The 11,817-nt window shown below is 40.6% G+C and overlaps 1 pseudogene; it reads left to right on the top strand.

The window, feature by feature from the left end:
• The first annotated feature begins 10,943 nt into the window (after positions 1-10,943).
• LOC117311711 (small ribosomal subunit protein uS8-like) lies at positions 10,944-11,325 on the top strand (annotated as a pseudogene).
• The last annotated feature ends 492 nt before the right edge of the window (positions 11,326-11,817 follow it).

The following is an 11,817-nucleotide window of genomic DNA, read 5'->3' as shown; positions in this document are numbered from 1 at the left end:
GGTCTGGGCAAAGAATGCACGTGTGAGCCATACTTTTTCATATTCTTTTCCATTATGGTTTATTACAGAATATTGACTATAGTTCCCTGTCCTATATAGTAGGACCTTGTTGTTCATCTGTTTTATATATAGTACTTTGTATCTGGTAATCCCAAACTCCTAATTTATCCCCCCAACCCCCTTTCCCCTTTGGTAACCGTAAGTTTGTTTTCTATGTCTGTGAGTCTGTTTCTATTTTGTAAATAAGTTCATTTGTATCATATTTTAGATTCCACATATAAGTAATATCATATGGCATTTGTCTTTCTCTGTCTGACTTACTACACTTAGTATGATAATCTCTAGGGCCATCCATGTTGCTGCAGATGGCATTATTTCATTCTTTTTTATGGCTGAGTAATATTCCATTGTATGTATACCACATCTTCTTTATCCATTCATCTGTCAATGGACATTTAGGTTGCTTCCATGTCTTGGCTGTTGTAAATAGTGCTGCTATGAACATTGGGGTGCACATATCTTTTTGAATTATAGTTTTCTCCAGATATATATTTTCTCCAGGAGTGGGATTGCTGGATCGTATGGCAACTCTATTTTTAGTTTTTTAAGGAATTTTCATATTGTTTTTCATAGTGACTGCACCAACTTACATTCCCACCAACAGTGTAGGAGGGTTCCCTTTTCTCCACACCCTCTCCAACATTTATTATTTGTAGACTTTTTAAATTATGACCATCCTGACCGGTGTGAAGTGGTACCTCATTGTAGTTTTGATTTGCATTTCTCTAATAATTAGCAGTGTTGAACATTTTTTCATGTGCCCATGGGCCATCTGCATGTCTTTGGAGAAATGTCTATTTAGGTCTTCTGCCCATTTTTTGATTGGGTTGTTTGTTTTTCTGTTATTGAGTTGTATGAGCTGTTTATATATTTTGGAAATTAAGCCCTTGTAGTTGCATCATTTGCAAACATTTTCTCCCATTCTGTAGGTTGTCTTTTCATTTTGTTTATGGTTTCCTTTGCTGTGCAAAAGCTTATAAGTTTGATTAGGTCCCATTTGTTTATTTTTGCTTTTATTTCTATTGCCTTGGGAGACCGACCTAAGAAAACATTGCTGTGATTTATATCACAGAATGTATTACTTATGTTCTCTTCTAGGAGTTTTACGGTGTATGTCTTATGTTTAAGTCTTTCAGCCATTTTGAGTTTATTTTTGGTGTGAGGGAGTGTTCTAACTTCATTGATTTACATGCAGCTGTCCAGATTTGAGAAAGGTGTTTTTGCCCACATCAGAGAAATGCCAGTGACAGATCTCCATTATGGGCAGGTGAGTCTCCAAAGAACTCACCAAAGCACCGCATGACACAGATTCAAATGCCTTCTGAGATTGTGTTTTGTAACTAAAGGGACCAGAACACTTTTCACTACCCAAGAGTGATCAGAAAATTTAGGGGGCCCACCCTAAATTTTATCTAGGAGCAAGGGAAGAAGTAACTCTGTAGAATAAATTTAAGGGGTCAGTGGAAAACGAAAATAAAGCTGCTTTAACGTGACCTCCCAAATGTTGTGCTTGTTCAAAGTATTAGTTACATTTGTATATTTTTTAATCTTTTTTATTTATTTTGGGCTGTGTCGGGTCTTAGTTGCAGCACACGGGATCTTCGTTGCGTCAGGACCTTCCGTTGCCATGCGCAGGGCTACTCTCTAGTTGTGGTGTGTGGGTTTTCTCTCCCTAAGTTGTGGTGCATGGACTCTGAAGTTTACAGCACGCGGGCTCTCTACTTGAGGCGCGTGGGCTCAGTAGTTGTGGCATGTGGGCTTAGTTGCCCCATGGTATGTGGGATCTTATTTCCCCAACCAGGGGTTGAACCCACGTCCCCTGCATTGGAAGGTGGATTCTTGACCACTGGACCACCGGGTAAGTCCCTAGTTACATTTAGAATGATGCTACACAGCAGTGAAATGACTAAAGCAGAGTCTGTACACCAATGTAGATAAATCTCAAACCTAGATTGTTGAATGAAAAAAGTCGCAGAAGGATAAGTATAGTATGATACCACTTACATGAAGTTTGAATAGATGTAAAATAATACCATACATTACTTTGGTATACTTATGTAGTAAGATTATAAAAATATACACGTGAATATTAAATACTAAATCCACTCAGGAATTTGGTTACCTCCGGAAAAGAGCAGGAAGATTGGAGGAAAAAAGGGATACAGGAGGACTTCACGTATTGTAATAATTCACTTCTTTAACTGGATAGTGGAACACATGGAGAAGCATTCTTTTATTTTCTATTGTCTTTTGCATGCAGTGATATTTCATAATTTGTTAAAGTTGGGAAGAAAGGACCTTTTGAAATAGATTGTTAAATTGGGGTAGTTGGCCTTAGTAAGAGCAGTGTCAATAGGAGGTGGGAGCAAAGGCTGAATGCAGTGGTGAGAAGTGAAGGGGAGGTACCATTTGAGCTGAGTCTTAAAGACGTGCAAGGGTAAGCTGTGACAAAGCAAGAGAGTGGCATGGACATATACACACTACCAAATGTAAAATAGATAACTAGTGGGAAGCAGCCGCATAGCACAAGGAGATCAGCTCGGTGCTTTGTGACCACCTAGAGGGTTGGGACAGGGAGGGTGGGAGGGAGGGAGACGCAAGAGGGAAGAGATATGGGAACATATGTATATGTATAACTGATTCAGTTTGTTATAAAGCAGAAACTAACACAGCATTGTAAACCAATTATACTCCAATAAAGATGTAAAAAAAAAAAAAAAAAAAAAGACGTGCAAGGCCTCAACCTGTATTTCCAGCCTCTAGCCAAGCTAAACAGGTCACTATGCCCAAGACATAGCTCACTTGCTCCCTGAACTAAATATTTGCTTGCATCACTCCTGCTCCCAGGGATTAACAATTGTAGCTGCCATTTTGTGACAGCCGACTGCAATCCTGGCCACTATGTATAGAACACCTACCATGTGCCAGTAACTTTACAGATACTATTGTATTTAATCCTGACAACAGACTTATGAAGTAGATATTGTTATTCTCATTTTACAAATGAGAAAGTTGAGTTTAAATGTAATATTCCAGGTCACTCAGGAAACGGTAAAGCTGAGATTTAAATCCATGGTCATCTGAACTTAAAACATGTCTTTCCATTATAGCAGTCTGTCCTACCTTTCCACTCTGGCCTTACTGCACTTAGCTTCCATTCCTTGACCCAGCTCAAATGTCAACTCCATTTTCTGATTCAGTATTCATTCATTCAAACATTAATTGATTAGAGGAAAACATAGGCAGACCACTCTATGACATAAATCACAGCAAGATCCTTTTCTTTTTTTTAACATCTTTATTGGAGTATAATTGGTTTACAATGCTGTGTTAGTTTCTGCTTTATAACAAACTGAATCAGTTATACATGTACATAGGTTCCCATATCTCTTCCCTCTTGCGTCTCCCTCCGTCCCACCCTCCCTATCCCACACCTCTAGGTGGTCACAAACCACCGAGCTGATCTCCCTGTGCTATGCGACTGCTTCCCACTAGCTATCTATTTTACATTTGGTAGTGTATATATGTCCATGCCCCCTCTCACTTTGTCACAACTTACCCTTCCCCCTCCCCATACCTTCAAGTCCATTCTCTAGTAGGTCTGTGTCTTTATTCCCATCTTACCCCTAGGTTCTTCATGACCTTTTTTTTTTTTTCTTAGATTCCATATATATGTGTTAGCATACAGTATTTGTTTTTCTCTTTCTGACTTACTTAACTCTGTATGATAGACTCTAGGTCCATCCACCTCACTACAAATAACTCAATTTCGTTTCTTTTTATGGCTGAGGAATATTCCATTGTATATATGTGCCACTTCTTCTTTATCCGTTCATCTGTTGATGGACACTTAGGCTGCTTCCGTCTCCTGGTTATTGTAAATAGAGCTGCAATGAACATTTTGGTACATGACTCTTTTTGAATTATGGTTTTCTCAGGGTATATGCCCAGTAGTGGGATTGCTGGGTCATATGGTAGTTTTATTTTTAGTTTTCTAAGGAACCTCCATACTGTTCTCCATAGTGGCTGTATCAATTTGCAACCCACCAACAGTGCAAGAGGGTTCCCTTTTCTCCACACCCTTTCCAGCATTTATTGTTTGTAGAGTTTTTGATGATGGCCATTGTGACCGGTGTGAGATGATATCTCATTATAATTTTGATTTGCATTTCTCTAATGATTAATGATGTTGAGCATTCTTTCATGTGTTTGTTGGCAATCTGTATATCTTCTTTGGAAAAATGTCTATTTAGGTCTTTGTCCCATTTATGGATTGGGTTGTTTGTTTTTTTGTTATTGAGCTGCATGGGCTGCTTGTAAATTTTGGAGATTAATCCTTTTTCAGTTGCTTCATTTGCAATTATTTTCTCCCATTCTGAGGGTTGTCTTTTGGTCTTATTTATGGTTTCCTTTGCTGTGCAAAAGCTCTGAAGTTTCATTAGGTCCCATTTGTTTATTTTTGTTTTAATTTCCATTTCTCTAGGAGGTGGGTCAAAAAGGATCTTGCTGTGATTTATGTCATAGAGTGTTCTGCCTATGTTTTCATCTAAGAGTCTGATAGTGTCTGGCCTTACATTTAGGTCTTTAATCCATTTTGAGTTTATTTTTGTGTATGGTGTTAGGGAGTGTTGTAATTTCATTCTTTTACATGTAGCTGTCCAGTTTTCTCCGCACCACTTATTGAAGAGGCTGTCTTTTCTCCAGTGTATATTCTTGCCTCCTATATCAAAGATAAGGTGACCATATGTGCGTGGGTTTATCTCTGGGCTTTCTATCCTGTTCCATTGATCTATATTTCTATTTTTGTGCCAGTACCATACTGTCTTGATTACTGTAGCTTTGTAGTATAGTGTGAAGTCAGGGAGCCTGATTCCTCCAGCTCCGTTTTTCATTCTCAGGATTGCTTTGGCTATTCGGAGTCTTTTGTGTTTCCATACAAATTGTGAAATTTTTTGTTCTAGTTCTGTGAAAAATGCCAGTGGTAGTTTGATAGGGATTGCATTGAATCTGTAGATTGCTTTGGGTAGTAGAGTCATTTTCACAATGTTGGTACTTCCAATCCAAGAGCATAGTATATCTCTCCATCTATTTGTATCATCTTTAATTTCTTTCATCAGTGTCTTATAATTTTCTGCATACAGGTCTTTTGTCTCCTTAGGTAGGTTTATTCCTAGATATTTTATTCTTTTTGTTGCAATGGTAAATGTGAGTGTTTTCTTAATTTCACTTTCGATTTTTCATCATTAGTGTATAGGAATGCAAGAGATTTCTGTGCATTAATTTTGTATCCTGCTACTTTACCAAAGTCATTGATGAGCTCTAGTAGTTTTCTGGTAGCATCTTTAGGATTCTCTATATATAGTATCATGTCATCTGCAAACAGTGAGAGCTTTACTTCTTCTTTTCCAATTTGGATTCCTTTTATTTCTTTTTCTTCTCTGATTGCTATGGCTAAAACTTCCAAAACTATGTTGAATAATAGTGGTGAGAGTGGGCAACCTTGTCTTGTTCCTGATCTTAGTGGAAATGGTTTCAGTTTTTCACCATTGAGGACGATGTTGGCTGTGGGTTTGTCATATATGGCCTTTATTATGTTGAGGAAAGTTCCCTCTTTGCCTACCTTCTGCGTGGTTTTTATCATAAATGGGTGTTGAATTTTGTCGAAAGCTTTTTCTGCATCTATTGAGATGATCATATGGTTTTTCTCCTTCAATTTGTTAATATGGTGTATCACATTGATTGATTTGCGTATATTGAAGAATCCTTGCATTCCTGGAATAAACCCCACTTGATCATGGTGTATGATCCGTTTAATGTGCTGTTGGATTCTGTTTGCTAGTATTTTGTTGAGGATTTTTGTATCTATGTTCATCAGTGATATTGGCCTGTAGTTTTCTTTCTTTGTGACAAGCAAGATCCTTTTTGACCCACCTCCTAGAGAAATGGAAATAAAAACAAAAATAAACAAACGGGACCTAATGAAACTTAAAAGCTTTTGCACAGCAAAGGAAACCATAAACAAGATGAAAAGACAACCCTCAGAATGGAAGAAAATATTTGCAAATGAAGCAACTGAAAAAGGATTAATCTCCAAAATTTACAAGCAGCTCATGCAGCTCAATATCAAAAAAACATACAACCAAATCCAAAAATGGGCAGAAGACCTAAATAGATATTCCTCCCAAGAAGATATACAGATTGCCAACAAACACATGAAAGGATGCTCAACATCAGTAATGATTACAGAAATGCAAATCAAAACTACAATGAGATATCATCTCACACCAGTCAGAATGGCCATCATCAAAAAATCTAGACAACATTAAATGCTGGAGAGGGTGTGGAGAAAAGGGAACCCTCTTACACTGTTGGTGGGAATGTAAATTGATACAGCCACTGTGGAGAACAGTATGGAGGTTCCTTAAAAAGCTACAAATAGAACTACCATATGACCCAGCAATTCCACTACTGGGCATATACCCTGAGGAAACCATAATTCAAAAAGAGTCATGTACCAAAATGTTCATTGCAGCTCTATTTACAATAGCCCAGAGATGGAAACAACCTAAGTGTCCATCATCGGGTGAATGGATAAAGAAGATGTGGCACATATATACAATGGAATATTACTCAGCCATAAAAAGAGACGAAATTGAGCTATTTGTAATGAGGTGGATAGACCTAGAGTCTGTCATACAGAGTGAAGTAAGTCAGAAAGAGAGAGACAAATACCGTATGCTAACACATATATATGGAATTTTAAAAAAAATGACATGAAAAACCTAGGGGTGAAACAGGAATAAAGACACAGACTTACTAGAGAATGGACTTGAGGCTATGGGGAGGGGGAAGGGTAAACGGTGACAAAGCGATAAAGAGGCATGGACATATATACACTACCAAACGTAAGGTAGATAGCTAGTGGGAAGCAGCCGCATAGCACAGGGAGATCAGCTCGGTGGTTTGTGACCGCCTGGAGGGGTGGGATAGGGAGGGTGGGAGGGAGGGAGATGCAAGCGGGAAGAGATATGGGAATATATGTATATATATAACTGATTCATTTTGTTGTGAAGCTGAAACTAACATACCATTGTAAAGCAATTATACTCCAATAAAGATGTTAAAAAAAAAAAAAATACAACCAAATCCAAAAATGGGCAGAAGACCTAAATAGATATTCCTCCCAAGAAGATATACAGATTGCCAACAAACACATGAAAGGATGCTCAACATCAGTAATGATTACAGAAATGCAAATCAAAACTACAATGAGATATCATCTCACACCAGTCAGAATGGCCATCATCAAAAAATCTAGAAACAATAAATGCTGGAGAGGGTGTGGAGAAAAGGGAACCCTCTTACACTGTTGGTGGGAATGTAAATTGATACAGCCACTGTGGAGAACAGTATGGAGGTTCCTTAAAAAGCTACAAATAGAACTACCATATGACCCAGCAATCCCACTACTGGGCATATACCCTGAGAATACCATAATTCAAAAAGAGTCATGTACCACAGTATTCACTGCAGCTCTATTTACAATAGCCAGGACATGGAAGCAACCTAAGTGTCCATCGACAGATGAATGGATAAGGAAGATGTGGCACATACATACAATGGAATATTACTCAGCCATAAAAAGAAACGAAATTGAGTTATTTGTAGTGAGGTGGATGGACCTAGAGCCTGTCATATAGATTGAAGTAAGTCAGAAAGAGAAAAACAAATACTGTATGCTAACACATATATATGGAATCTAAAAAAAAAAAAAAGGGTTCTGATGAACCTAGGGGCAGGACAGGAATAAAGATGCAGACGTAAAGAATGGACTTGAGGACACGGGGAGGGGGAAGGGGAAGCTGGGACGAACTGAGAGAGTAGCATGGACATATATACACAACCAAACGTAAAATAGCTAGCTAGTGGAAGCAGCCGCATAGCACAGGGAGGTCAGCTTGGTGCTTTGTGACCACCTAGAGGGGTGGGATACGGAGGGTGGGAGGGAGATGCAAGAGGGAAGAGATATGGGAACATATGTATATGTATAGCTGATTCACTTTGTTATAAAGTAGAAACTAACACACCATTGTAAAGCAATTATACTCCAATAAAGATGTTACAAACAAACAAACAAACATTAATTGAGGGTGTAACCAAAGGTATGGGTGCTCCATCTATGTGCCCTTGGCTCAGCCCAGAGGCACCTGCAGCTTCTGAAGACTAAGGATGCCTCATGCTACACACACCGGCATCTCTTGGCCTGAAGGCTTTATCTTGTTGCAGGAGGACTCGGCCCATGTGGGGAGCAGGCTGAGGTGATAGGGAATTAGCACCCTCAGGAGCAATCCTCAACCAGTGCGGGGTGGCCGTTGGTGGAAAATACCCCAGCTTCCTCATCCTTTGATGGGACAATTTGGAGGTACATTCTACACAATCCCTCCAAGGGCACCCAGCAGGATGGAGCCCTAGTTGCCCATAGCTGTAACCATCTTGTGAATGAACATTTTATTGGCTTTCTTACCTTTTCTGTCTCACTTTCCTACCCCTTCACCATACTTCTTGGGATTACCCTCAAATAAGCTCCTTGTGCTTTCTCCGGGGCTACTTAGGGGAGCACAGACTAAGACAGAGGGTCTTCCTTGTGCAGCATCAGCAAAGCCTTCCCTCAAGCCCAGGCACAGTTTGTGCTCCCTCCTTCCACCTGCTTTGCTCCAACTCCTGGAGGCTTCTTCATACTATCCTGAAGCCATTCTAATGGCAGGTCTGCCTGGCCCACTTTGAACAGCTCAGAGCTGATGCCCTCGTCTTCCTTGTCTTCCTTGCTCACAGCACACCAGAACTGCTCATTGCATGTCTGCTGAACGGGCTGAATGGTTGGAAGTCCTTCTTACATTTGATCTGATTAATCCTCATCACCTCCCAGGAAACCTTGTATTATCCATTAACTGAGACCTATATACAGGTCAAATCAAGATACATAAAGTTGTAACAGTGTCAGAATAAATTCTTCTTCAGTGTGAACCAGAAATCAGCTAGAAAAACAAATCCAATAATTTATTACGTTTAGATATTTAAATTTTGACAGTTTTCTTTTTAAAAAAAAACCATTGCTTATGCTGGGTGCTTTGATTTAGGTTGTGACAATAAACTGAGGTAATTGTTTTTTAATTTCTGCTTATTAATAAAATGCAAATGCACTGCTTGAAATGAAAGCAAGCAGGCTAGTCCGGGACCAGAGATATCTGAAGAGAAACACGTCTTTCTGCTTTCCGTGAGGTGCCCTTGTGAAACGATATAAAATGGTAGATAAGAGCACAGATTTTGAAGCCAGCCTGCCTCTGTTTTCAATCTGCTTTCACCACTTACAGCCATGTGATCTCGAACCATCTACCCAATCCATCTAGTTATTAGTTGCCTCAATTATAAATTAGAATTGGTAATAGTACCTATCTCACAAGGTTGCTGTTATTGAGATGGGGATGGGATGATAATCTTGCTGTTGTTTTTTGCTCATCCCTGCAGGCTTCTCACTGCCTTCTTCCTCCTGCTCCAGCAGACGGCACCCTACTCCGTGCCTGTCATTCCTGCACTTCCCTCCCCCTCCCCCTATCCAGCCACTTCCTCAACCTCATGTCCCTTCCCTCACTACCCGGGCCTAGCCCAAGATCTCTCTCCATTGTGGTCCCTCCCGCCTCTCTCACCTCCTTCTCCCTACCTCATCTCTCTCCTCTGGTTGAGGATATAAGGACATAGGAGAGGTATATTTGTAGGTCTCAGAATGGAAGTTCAAGAGGGTACAACAGAATGACGGAGAAGCAAGGCAAGGAAGAAGGGCTGGGTCAGTGGAGGGGATGTATAGAACAGGTTAGAGGAGGGTCAGAAAGGCAGGGGGACACCAGTGAATGGGATTCATCCTGAGAGTCTCTTGGAGGAGGAAGCTTTAACCCTGACTCTTTTCTCCCCAGGGCAGTGCTATTCTTGTCCTACCCTAGGACCTTAGGTGAATCCCTCTTTCTAAGTGTCTGGAAGAAGTAATTGAACCAAAGTCATCTGTCTTCCTCACAGATAAAGGTGCCAAGTCTGCCACTTTGAAGAGAAGGTCCTCTAGTTTCCAGCCTTCCCCAATCTTGCAGCATCACCTTGGCTGTATCTGGGAAGTGGGAGATAAGAGTACTCTGCTTCTTATCTATAGAACACTGGCTCTCTGGCTGTAGACCTAATTTAGATTATAATCTCCTAGAACCATGTCTAGCAGTGCCACATAGGAAAAAGCATAAACTGTGGTGTCAGATAGACATAGGTTCTATTTTCAGCTCTGCCACTCACAGTCACATGAGCTTGAGCAAGTCATTAACCTCTCTGAGCCTCAGTGTACTCATGGGGATTGAAGTCCCCACCTCACAGATTATAGGAAGAATTAAGTGAGGTGATGTGTGAAAGCCTCACAGCTGTGAGGGCTGAGGCTGGGCCAATTTGTTCACCATTTGTAGTTCAATGCCTGGCACAGAGTGTGCCCTCAATAAATACTTGTTATAATTGAATGAATGAGTAGGTACCTAACAAACCGTAGCCAGGTATCCCTTTGTCTGCACTGATTCTGGCTGATCGCAGTGATACTCTGCCCTGACACAGTCCAAAAAAACCTCACTGAATCGAATCCTGAGATGGTGGCACACTAGTCTAATGTGCCTGGGAGATTGCATCATGTCCCACAGGTTAAAGGGGGCTTGTGTGAAACAAAAGTTTCAATAATATTGATTGTGCCACTGAGGAGTTTAATATAGTGCTTCTCAAACCTTAACGTGCCTCCAAGTCACCTAGGGCTCTTGTTAAAATGCAGGTTCTGCCTGCCATCTTTCTGTGCCGTCATAACGGTGCACATGAATGTCCTGACTGATATTCTCAAGAGCATCAACAATGCCAAAAAGAGAGGCAAATGCTAGGTTCTTATTAGGCTGTGCTCCAAAGCCATCGTCCAGTTTCTAGCTGTGATGATGAAGCGTGGTTATATTGGCCAATTTGGAAACACTGATGATCACAGGGCTTGGAAAATTGTCGTGAACCTCACAGGCAGGTTACACAAGTGTGGAGATCAGCCCCCTGTTTGATATACACCTCAAAGATCTAGAAAAATGGCAGAATAACCTGCTCCCATCCAGTCAGTTTGGTTTCATTATACTGATAACCTTAGCCGGCAGCATGAACCACGAAGAAGCGAGACGAAAACACACGGGAGGGAAAATCTTGGGATTCTTTTTCTAGGGATGTAATACATACAATGCAAATAAAATGCCTCAATGGGGGAAAAAAAAGCAGGTTCTGAGTCAGTAGTTCCAAGTGAAGGTCGGACAAGCTCCCAGGTGATGCTGAGACTGCTGGCTTGGGGAACCTCATTTTGAGTAGCAGGGGTCTAATACAGGGGTGAACAAACGTTTTCTGTAGGGGGCCAGAGAGTAAATATTGTAGCTTTGTGAACTGTATGATTCCTGCTGCAACTGCTTAACTCTGCCAGTACAGAAAAAGAGCGGCCATAGACAACATGCAAATAAATAGGCATGACAGTGTTCCGATAAAACTGTATTTACAAAAGCCTGGGGCAGACTGGATTTGGCCTGTGGGCTGTAGTTTACCTACCCTTTATCTAATATAGTTAAAATCAGCATATCATTCTTGTAATGGACATCAGTGAGCTTGTCACCTGAGTGCCCAATAATGCCCTCTTATGTGGTAACTTCCCCTTCCTCCAGATCTACC

Source organism: Tursiops truncatus, chromosome 1, assembly GCF_011762595.2.
Source record: "Tursiops truncatus isolate mTurTru1 chromosome 1, mTurTru1.mat.Y, whole genome shotgun sequence".
Classification (NCBI taxonomy): Eukaryota; Metazoa; Chordata; class Mammalia; order Artiodactyla; family Delphinidae; genus Tursiops; species Tursiops truncatus.
The sequence above is the reverse complement of the archived record's forward strand: the minus strand, read 5'-3'. Positions and strand labels throughout refer to the sequence as shown.